Source organism: Macaca thibetana, chromosome 9 (assembly GCF_024542745.1).
Source record: "Macaca thibetana thibetana isolate TM-01 chromosome 9, ASM2454274v1, whole genome shotgun sequence".
Taxonomy (NCBI): domain Eukaryota; kingdom Metazoa; phylum Chordata; class Mammalia; order Primates; family Cercopithecidae; genus Macaca; species Macaca thibetana.
In genome coordinates this window covers 44,421,191-44,431,019 of record NC_065586.1, presented here as the reverse complement: position 1 = coordinate 44,431,019, position 9,829 = coordinate 44,421,191, and the positions used below count along the sequence as shown (strand labels likewise).

Genomic DNA, 9,829 nt, shown 5'->3' with positions numbered 1-9,829 from the left:
CTCCTAGGAGCATGGCAACTTTAGTTTTTAACATTTGTGTCTAAGAAATAATGTAATCCCCACCAAAATTCTAAAGTCATTCTTGATAGAAACAGAAAAAAATTTCTGAAATTCATATGGAGCCACAAAATACACCAAATTTTGAGCTAAAAGAAGAGAACAAGGCTGGAGGCATCACCATCTGGTTTCAAAATATATTACAAAGCTATAGTAAACAAAACAGCACTGTTCTGCCATAAAAACAGACACATTGACCAATGGAACAGGAGAGAGAACCCAGAAATAAAACCGTGCATTTATGGTCAATTGATTTTCAACAAAAGTGCCTTGATTTGTTTTCATTACGGGTAACCATGTCGTTTCAGCATCACTTGTTGAAAAGGCTTTTGTTTCCCATGAATGTCTTTTCAAAGCATTCCCTAGCCTTCCATACTGCCATTCCCCTTCCCCTTCCAAGGCTGCTGCTCACTGACATCCTCCCTCTGGTCCCACAGGACCTTCCTCAAAGTGGAAACTCTGTAGATAGAACCTCATTTCTGGCAATGCTGCATCACTGATGTGAAGAAATAAAGCACTCAGAGTTAAACTGAAGTTTCAACTCTTTATTCCTACTTCCCTAAAATTAAACCATTTTGGCATGACAGGTGTGAGTCTGTGTGTGGTGGGTGAGACCTGTATGGTGTGTGTGGTGTCTATGAACTCCCCCAAAGACAGACTGGATCTCGCCACACTAGGCATCTTGCATAGTACCAGGCATATGGTGGTGTGGAGATGGTAGAGGAATACATGGATGCATAAATCATGAGAGGCCTTATCCAGCACCTTATTGGAGCTCATACCCAAAGTGATGCCAGCACTCTTGATCTCACACACCAAAGATAAATGTGCTTAGCCTAAAGGACTTGTTCTTAGCTTGAAAGCTCGTTGGGGAAAGCATTCTTATTTATTATTTGTGCCTCCAAAACCCAGCTTAGGACTTGGTCCTGGAAAATCCTAATGCCAATTGAAATGGGTTGAATGGCCTGTGGTTCTTCATCTTCTCAGTGGGCTCCTTTTGAGTTTTATGTTAACTCTACCAATATGGAGTTGGATCTTCAGGCCAGCTTCGAAAATTATGACAGAATTCACTCATTTGTAGTTTTCCAATCCTCCCTCCTTTCTCCAAGTTTCATGGGATGTCAGCAGTGGTATTGACTATTTCTCCTGCAGGCTCCAGGTGTCCTGTGGGTTTATCTTCCATTTGCACCAGTACTCACATCTCCCTGAAAGTACAGTCTGATGGTGGGATCCTCTCTCTTTTTCTGGAGTTAATTATGATTCTCTTGGGGAATATGGAAATGCAACCAGCACCCAGGAAGCTGCTTTCTCTCCAGGTCTGTTAAACATGTCCTGTTGCTGTGTAAATAGTTTTCATTTTTTCTCCCAAGATGGTATAGAAAATACATTCTAGTAATGAAGTGGGGGAGTGCTTGTGATGAATTAAGTGAAAGAAAAACCCAACAAATTATGAAGGGGAATATATGGCATGATTCCAATTTGTTAAGAACAAAAAATAAGACCAAAGAAATATACTTTGGTAAACATGGAAAAAAAAGACTGAAATGCTATTGCTCAGCAGAGGGTATTAGTGAGTTTTATTTTATTCCTTCTTCTTTTTATTTTTACATACTATTTAGAATTAACATGCTTTATTTTAAAAGTCAGAAAAATATTTATTTTATAATTATTAACTTTTTAGTATATTGCCCTGATAAGTGATGGTAAGTGCTCTGAAGAGATCATAGTGGAGACCGACAGCCTACCAAAGTGCATTCTCTCTTATAACAGGACTGAGGCTGGCCCATGGCAGATCTACACTTCCCAGTCTTCCTTGCAGCTTGATATGGCCATGTGGTTACAATGGCATGTTAGCCAAAGTGATGTAGACCACTCAGAGGCTGGGTCTTTATCGGCACAGGTGTGTCTTGTCTTGTCCACTCCCTTTCCTTTTTTACAGACTGGATGCAGATGACAAGACTCTAAGGGACAATGGAGCAGTATTCCTAAATTGCTATATGGGGGAGAACTACCTGCCAACTTGAACGACTGGTGTAGACTGCTCTGCAGCAAGGAAGTAACCTTCATAGCAGCTCTGCCCTGTTCATCATTGTTTCTTCAGGGCCTACCTGGGACCTGGCACAGAAGAGATGCTCAGTGTGTGTTTGTTGATTGGAACTAAACTTTTACTTTTCTGACATCTTTGTCACAAAGCCATGAAGAAATTACATATCCTTATGACAATTTACTTAGAGTAAATTGCCAACTTTTTCTTTAAGTTCCTAAATATGTTTCTGATAGCTGCTTTAAAGTTCTTGTGAAATAATTTACTTAGAGTAAATTGTCATAATACATACTATTTTTATGTAAAATGTGAGATTGCAACAATATGCTTCCATTGATTTCTCACTCTTTGGTGCTGTAGTTGTGAAATACATTCTATCCACATATGCTATCAACTCCAAAGTACAGTACTGCAATTTTCACTTTAAGCTGTCATAGTCTGTTAAAGAAGTTAAAACAATGAATAGTACATGGTTTGTTTTTATTTACTCACACATTTGCTATTAAGAGTGCTTTTCTGTTCTTCCTATAGATCCAAGTTTCCATCTGGCGTCTTTTCCCTTCAGCTTCAAAAACTGTCTTTAGAATTTCTTATAGTGCAAGGATGCTGGAGATGAATATCTCAGCTTCACTTACCTGAAATGAATGTATTTTATTCTCATTTTTACAGAGACATTCATTGGCTATTGAATTACTGGTTAACAATTTTTGTTGTTTTCCTTTAGCATGTTAAAGATGTCTTTCTATTCTCTTATGGCATTCATTGCTTCTGATAAAACATCAGCCTTAAATAGTATTTTTGTTTCTCTTTATGTAATATTTTTTTCTTTCTGACTGCTTTCTGGCTCTCTGACTGTTTTAAGATAATACTTTTGTTTCTGATGCTTGACTATGATGTGCTAAGTATGGTTTTTCTTTGCACTTGGTGATGCTTGAGTTTCACTAAACTTATCATGTCTGCAACTTGCTGTTTTTCAATAAATCTGGGAAATTTCAAACATCATTTCTTCAAATGTGTTTTTCTGCTCTCCTCTCTCTCTGAGACCCCATTTACTCATATATTATACCGTTTCATATTGCCCCAAGAGCAGCTGAATTTGTGTTTTTTCTTCAACATTTTTCCCCTCTGTCCTTCAAATTGTATAATTTTTATTAATAAGTCTTCAAGTTCATTAACCCTTTTTTTCTGTGGTCACCAATTTGCCGTTGGTCCATCAGTACAAATTTTTTACTTCAGATATACTTCTCAGTTCTAGAATTTACATTTGAATCTTCTTATATTTTCTATTTTTTTTTTTTTGCTGAAATTTGCCAGCTTTTTTTTTTTTAAGTTCCTAAATATGTTTCTGATAGCTGCTTTAAAGTTCTTATGAAATAATTCCAACATCTGGTTCACCTTGGGGTTCATTTCTACTGAGAGTTTTTTATTTCTTGTTATGGGTTACATTCTTTTGCTTTTTCAGATTTCTACTAATTTTAACTGTGTGCTAGATAGTATGGATGTTAAATTGAAAGGAGGCTGCATTACATTTTCTTCCTTTAAAGTATGTTGAGTTTTGTTCTGGTTGGCAGTTAAATTCCTTGGCTGCAGTGGCTCACACCTGTAATCCCAGCACTTTGTGAGGGTGAGGTGATGGGATCGTTTGAGCTCATGAGTTTGAGATCTGCCTGGCCAACACGGTGAAACAGTGTCTCTATTAAAAATACAAAAAATCAGCTGGGCATGGTGGCACGTGCTTATAATCCCAGCTACTTGGGAGGCTGAGGCACGAGAATCGCTTGAACCCAGGAGGTGAAGGTTGCAGTGAGCCGAGATCACCCCACTGCACTCCATCTTGGGGGACAGAGCCAGACTGTCTCAAAAAAAAATTACTGGACTATCCTTTCAATTCTGTCAGACTTGCTTCTTTTATGCTTTGTTTGGTTAAATTAGGGTTCTCCAGAGAGACAGAACCAATTGGATATACATATATAAGCATATATATGTATATATCTATATATGTACATGCATGCATGCTCTTGTTTGTTTATTTCTTTATTTATTATAAGGAATTGGCTCACATGATTATAGAGGATGAGAAGTCTTAAGATCTTCAGTCAACAAACTGGAGACCCAGAAGAATCAATGGCTTAAGGTGCAGTCTGAGTTCAAAGGCCTGAGAATCGGAAGAGCCAGTGGTGTAAGTGTTCCAGTCCAAAGGCAGGAGATGACTGATGTTCCAGCTCAAGGAGTCAGGCAGCCAAAGTGTCCTCTTACTCAGCCTTCTGTTCTATTCAGGTCTTCAACTGATTGGAAGCCACCCATGCATATTAGGGAGAACAGTCTGCTTGACTCAGTCTACTGATTCAAATATTTATCTCATCCAAAAATACCCTTACTGACATGCCCAGAATAATGTCTCGCCAAATGTTTGGGCACCTCATGGCCCAGTCAAGTTAACTTATAAAAGTAACTTATCACATAGAGCTATTTTATTTCAATTTTGAACTTGTTCCAACTTCATGGCTTTTATTCTAGGGTGTGGGTCTTCTCCAGTGTGGAGTCTGAGCTTCAGAGTTTTACGGTTTTAAATTTCCTCTCATCATTACCTTCATGTTAGTCTGCAGGAGGACTCCCCTGATTGATGTTTCAAGTTTGATCTGAGGATTGGGGAGCAAGGAATACAACAGGGCAGCTCTGAGCTTGGTGGGGTGAGGGCTCTGAGGTGCGAAGTGAAGTCTCACAATGCTCAGTGAAGTCTCTCCACTCTCCATGGGATGCAATTGCAACATTCCAAGCTCTGCACATTCTCTGTTACTTCCTTTAGCGCTTGGTCTTGGGTTAAGTGACCCCTGCTGGGTCTCTTGGAGTCTCACTCTGTGCACACATAGGAATCCTTGGCCAAGGGCACACACAATGAGTTCCCAAAAGGCACACTCTCCTCAGGAACTTGCCCTGAACATTCCAGCACCTTCAGCAGCTTTGAACTCTGACTTAAACCTTTTTAGTTCAGGGACACTACTGTCTCTGGGGCCCCACCTACCTGCATCACAGCAGAAAAAGCATCCCTAGAAAAAACTCCAGGGCAATTGTGGGGTTCACCTTGTGTGTTTTCCTTATCTCAAGGATCAGTCTTGCTATTCAATGCCTGAAAACAATTATCTTATGTATTTGAACTATTTTGTAGTTGCTTTCAATAGGAGGGTATGTCCTGTATCAGTCACATCATCATAACTGGATGCAGAAGTAAAACTGCCATTTTGGGGCAATTGTTTAAAAATCAGAGAATCTCACATTGCCTATCAACAAAACATTTACATGGGCAGTTCATAGTTGCCCTGGCTGCTTCAATGTCTTAGCTTGGGCAACTCTCTCACTAATAAAAGCTTGCATTTGCAGAGCCCTTTTTAGTGTTTAAAAACTCTCTTGCAAATGTTATTTGACTTGTTCCTTCTAACAAGGCATTCTTTCATTCTGCAAATAAGAAACAGACTTAAAGATGTCAATTATCTCAGTTAAGATAGTGAGAATTTCAACCTTGAGTTTCTAGCTCTGAATTTAGTGCTCTTTACCTGCCTGCTGTTGGCTACCCAGCAAGGTGCTGGGGAGGGCAGAAGGTAGGAGACCTGGGTGCATGAGGGCCCTTCAGCAGACTTTGCGAACTCCCACTATGACAGACTCTCCGTGCTTCCTTTGGGCATTCACAGGCATGGCGTCCTGACCTGTCCCATGCTGGCCACCCTTCCTGCCTCTGTGGAAGGTCCTGTGTCTAATCTGCTGTTACCATAGGCCTCTGATTTCAGGCAATATCTTGTAGATTTTATGATTTCATTGGTGACAATGAGGGAGGTATTTTCATCATATACAACAAACACTTCACTGCAAATTCTCTAAGGTTTTCTCTTTCCCCTGGCTGGCACTGCATGTATCCTTTCAATTTCTCTTTTCCTTTTCTTTCTTTTTTTTTTTTTTTTTTTTTGAGACGGAGTTTCGGCCTTGTCACCCAGGCTGGAGTGCAGCTGGACAGATTTACTATTTTGGCTGCTGTCTACTGACAAGTTTGCATTGGTGGAGGGTGAGGTTTTATGACAAATGTTATTTTCCGCTTTAAACCAATCTTGGAGCCTTACTCCATCTCATAACAAGTGATGTTGCTGCTGCCTCTCAGTCAGTCATGCATGGTCCACTGGTTTTGTGAGCTAGAGACAGACGATGAGCTGCACTGAGGGTCAAGGATCAGGCATTAGCGCTAACAAGTGCCCTTGCTCTGTGGCAAAATTCTCCTTTTACAGAGCACAAGCAGGATTGTGTGTGAAAGGACATGCTTGTTCATCCTGTGCAGATGCCGTTATGGATAGATGACATGGATAATTCAGCCTAGTTAATATACTCAGAGGAATGAGAATTTGGAGTCTGAGTTTCAGAGACTTCCATTCTATGGTTTTAGATGTCATCTCATCCTTGCCTCAGTGTTGGCCGCAGGAGGACCAACACTGGTTGGTCCTGATTGGTGGGTCAAGTTCGATCTGAGGATAGGGGAGGAAGAAATTCAAGTGGGCAACCCTGAGCTTTGTGGGGCGAGGGCTGTCGAACCCATGCCATGTCCAGGGGTGCGCTTGAAACGCGCCTCTGATTAGATTCACCTAACACGATCATTGTTCTCATTTTGCCAGAGGCCCAGAGAGGAGAGATGTGCACCAGTGGTCACATGGCTAGTGAAGAGGGAACACAGAATCCAGACCTACTCTTCTAGGGCCGAGCTGTACTTTCCATTTTGTCCTTGGCCCCACCCAGCACCGCTTGACCACGGAGAGTGCACAGACCCAAGGGGCCTTGCTGCAGAACCCAAGTCACCCGCCAGAACTCCAGCAGCTCGGTGGTCGGCTGGAGAGCGGGCAGAGTCACGCATCTGCCTGCTCTCCACTTCTGCTTTCTCCAGGAAATGAGCAGAGACCCAGCGCGAGTGATTCAGAGTGAAACGGCGCTGAAGATTGACGATGCGGGGCCGGGTCCTCTTCCCCCGAGCCTGAGGGGCTGCGGCTGGGGATGAGGGGTTCCATGCCATCTGATATCTGCAGGCGCTGACGGCCACCCCTCTAGGTAGGCCACCTTGCTTCTTGGCCAAGCCAGGCCAGCCTAGAGGTGGGCATGTGGGCCCCGCCTGTCAGCGTGGGGCCTACTGGCTGCCTCCTGGGAGGCTGAGTATGGGGGCACATGTGACCCAGTGCCTGGTTCGGGTTTGTGGATGTGGGAGAGGAGGTGAGCTGGGGAGCAGGAAGTGTGTGTGGCGTGGGCGGCCCATGTGGTCAGGGCCATTCCAGGGCCTGGGTCTGCCGAAGCGTATGTCACCGCTGAGGTTTGGGAGTCAGGCTGAGCTCCAGCAGCACTCCTTGACCTCCGACGTCAGGTCAAGTCTTTTCTCGGGGTCCTGCTATGAAAGGGTTCCTGGGAAGGGCTGACACGGGCTTTCCTGGTTGTCAAGGGGGCGGAGAGAGTAGGCCGACAGTAAGACTCGCCCTCCAAGACCCCGCATAGGTCTCTGAGGAGTGCAGAGCCGGAGGGCCATTTCCAACGAGCCTCAGAGGGAGCTGGTCTGTCCTGGCCCTGCCATTACTCACTGGATTCTGGTAAGTAGGTGCCTCCCTGGGCTCACTTCCCTCATCTGAATTGTTACAGCAAACCGTTGAAACGCCGGCATTTTCTGCCTAAGCAGGGCCACCTGCTCAGTAAGGACTGATTCTTCATTTCCTCTGAAATGAAACTTCTAAAACACTAAACCGATCCTTTGTCCCAACCTATCTAAAGTGAGGGAAGAGCTGATTTGATAACTAAGGACGCTATGTATTACTCTTTCCACGGAGCACACTAATTTTAATATGAGTTTGTGTATAGTCATTCATTTAGTTATTTAACATATAGGTGTTGAGAAGCCACACCCTGCCAGGCTCTGGTCAAAGCGGACAGGGGTCTGTGGTGCTCAGCCTGTGGGAGAGTGGCAGGTAGGGTGGGGGTCTTGGGAGGGTGGGGATGGCTCTAGTCTTCTGAGAGGGGACCTGTTTGAGGGAGGCCGAGCCCTGTGGGTTTCTGAGAAGTGTTCTTGACAAGGGTCTGAAGGCGGAGACCTGGTGGAAGTTGGTGTGGTAGAGTGGGGTAAGGGGCATGTCTGGGGCTCTGGCCAGCGAGGTAGGGAACAGGGTCAGGTTAGGGAGGCCCTTCCTGTCTCTCCATCCTGAGCACCTGGGCTATTCTTCCATGAACTTGGGAAGATTTTCAGTGTTGAAAGAAAAGAAAAGTTCAGCCAGGCACAGTGGCTCACGCCTGTAATCCCAGCACTTTGGGAGGTTAACAGGGGCAGATCACCTGAGGTCAGGAGTTTGAGACCAGTCTGGACAACATGAGGAAACTCCATCTCTAAAAAAAAAAAAAAAAAAAAAAAAAAAAAGAAAGAAAGAAAGAAAAGAAAAGAAAATTTAGAAAGACCATAATAAGATAAAAGTAATAAAAGTAGCATAAACCCTGTGTGCTGATACCTTAGATTTTTTAAAGCTGAGCATCATCTTCGAAGTCCTCTTCATACCCATCCTTCTCCCTCCCTTTTCAGAAGCAGCAACTGTCCAGAATTTTGGGTTTATCGTTCCCTTGCTTTTTTTTCTAGTTTTACATCCCCTATTTAAATTGCTATATATGTATGATTGCAAGCTGTTGAACTCCATAAACATGGAATTAAATATTCTTTTAAAATTTGCCTAATTGGTTCAAAAGTATGTTTCTGAAATTCCTTCATATTGTTGCACGTACCTGTAAATATTTCATGTTTTCTGCAGTATAGTATTCTATTAGATGAATATACCTCAATATATTTATCTGAGATGCTACTGATGGGCACTTGAGATATTTCAAGAGTTTATTTTTTTTTTCTATTATAAGCAGTGCTGCTAGAACTATTTTTGTACATGCATCTTTGGGCGTGTGTGCAAGAATTTCTCTAGGGTATATACTCTAGAAATAGAATTGGTGGGTCATAGGTTATACATATTTTCAGCCTTACTGGCTGTCACCACATTGTTTTCCAAAGTTTTTGCTCATTTTACCCAACCCTCAGCAATGCACCGAAGTTTCTGTTGCTCCACATCTTCACCAACATTTGGTATTGTCAGGTACTGTCAAATTGTCAGATTTCTGCCAATCTGGTAGAAATGAAAAGCTATCTTAGCATGTTTTTAATTTGCATTGCCCAAATTACTAAGGTTGGGCATCTTTTTCATATGTTTAGTGGCCATTTGGGGTCCCTTTTCCTGTTCACATTTTTTGTCCATTTCTCATGGAGTTACCTGTCTTTTATCCTATTGATTTGCCATAATTCAACACATGTTCTGGATACTACTTTTTATCATTTATATATATAACAAATATTTTCCATTGGTTGGTGCCTTGTCTCCTTATATTCCTGTGGTTTTTATTAAAGACTGAATTTCTTAGTTTCAAACAAGTTTATCCATCTGTCGCTTTATGATTTATACTTGTTCTGTGTTATCTAAGAAATTCTCCACTGTAAGGTTGTAAAATTATTCTCATATTTTTTCAAATAATTTTATAATATTACTTTTTACACTTAAGTCTCTAGTCTGCCTGGAAATGGCTTTTCTGTATGGCATGAGGTGGGAAGAAACCTCATTTTATTTTGCTTTTCCCATATGGATAACCAAGAGTCTTGGCACCATTTATGTAACAGGCCGTTTTTTTTTCTTT

The 9,829-nt window shown here is 42.1% G+C and overlaps 1 protein-coding gene across 8 annotated transcripts in view; it reads left to right on the top strand.

The window, feature by feature from the left end:
* Window positions 1-6,874: 6,874 nt before the first annotated feature.
* The window catches only part of WDFY4 (WDFY family member 4), a 295,757-nt gene continuing 292,802 nt past the window's right edge, over window positions 6,875-9,829 (top strand). For 3 of the 8 annotated variants that reach the window (XM_050805477.1, XM_050805483.1, XM_050805485.1), the window contains exon 1: window positions 6,883-7,180. The gene's annotated coding sequence lies outside the window, so the exon portion shown is untranslated. Of the gene's footprint in view, window positions 7,181-7,374; window positions 7,708-9,829 lie in introns of those variants that run through there. The other 5 variants (XM_050805484.1, XM_050805479.1, XM_050805478.1 and 2 more) reach the window with 3 other exon arrangements.